This window comes from Stegastes partitus, unplaced genomic scaffold, assembly GCF_000690725.1.
Source record: "Stegastes partitus isolate 25-593 unplaced genomic scaffold, Stegastes_partitus-1.0.2 Scaffold237, whole genome shotgun sequence".
In the NCBI taxonomy this organism is placed as follows: Eukaryota; Metazoa; Chordata; class Actinopteri; family Pomacentridae; genus Stegastes; species Stegastes partitus.
In genome coordinates this window covers 478310-479588 of record NW_007577968.1, presented here as the reverse complement: position 1 = coordinate 479588, position 1279 = coordinate 478310, and positions in this window count along the sequence as shown.

Sequence of the window (1279 nt, the reverse complement as noted above, 5' to 3'; positions counted from 1 at the left end):
TAAAAAGCTTGAGACGACACGGCCCTGACACTGCTGCACTTTAATCAGTCTGCTGCATATATATATATATATATGTTTTTAATGCACTGTACGTTTTACTGTCCGCGTCTTTTAATGTTGACTTTTAAGCTGGTATTTCTAACAAAATTATGTAACTGGTGAAAACTAATTGCATAATGACAATACAGATTATATATATGTATCATCATGAAGTGCTTTAATTTGCACTCAGCTCTCCATGTTTCATCATTTTGAAGAACTGAATTCACCTTTTTATACCCAAATGTGAGTCAGAAATTAATCAAGCACAACATTCGACCACTAAAACTAAATTTTCTGCTCAGGAATGATGATAATTTAGATCTTAATCAAGAAATAATGATGTGATTTATTATTTTTTCTGGGGTTTTTTTGTTGTTGATGTAAAACATTCAATTTAAAAATTCATGGACAACAATACTTATTATATTTTAGCATTAAATAATATCACTTTGGTTAAAGAGCTTCTACATACTGGTGTATTAACCATTACAGATATATGGTTTTGGTAATTAGCTGTGCTGTTAATTAAGGGCAGCTGTGGCCTAAACCTTACACTGGGTGGTGTCTCATTTATTTATGTTTACTTTGGAGGGGGGGAAACTCGTTGAGGAATTTGGAAATCTGTTCAGAACCGTGCTCGGTGTCGTTCGGAGGCCTTCTGGGCTGTGAACGTCTGCCAGGTATCCCTAACAACAGATGCCGCGTTGCCGTTGACGACGCACAGAGGCTCTCGCGCTGCTAGCTAACAGGCTGCTGCGCAGGTGCCGCCGTGCTCAGCGTCACACAGGTGAACACAGGAACGCGCTGACCCACGGGACTGCTTCGACGTTTACCCGAAATTGGCTCATTTTTTCCCCCCCGGTAAGTAAAGCTTGTGTTTTGCTCTGTAGCTGTGAGGCGAACATACTTTGCTGCTTTGGTTTCGACGCTAAACGATGCTAACACATGAGCTAAGCTAACTGCGCGGCGCCCGCTTTGGGCAGCAGACCTTCTGACACCACACTTTCTGGAAACACATTCAGTTTTTGTCCGCCGGCCTTGTTGGTTTTTACATGGTTGTCTCGACGAATTAAGCCTCTGCTAGTTATGGCTTCTCGTCGGTGTGGCTAACACAGTCCTCTCCTGTGTTGTGCAGCGGGTTGATTTATCTTCACTCTCTGTTGGAAGGTCTTGCTCAGAGCCAGTGTGTTGGCCCTGAAAATACAGGTCAGCTTCTTGGTAAAATAAATAACTTTTT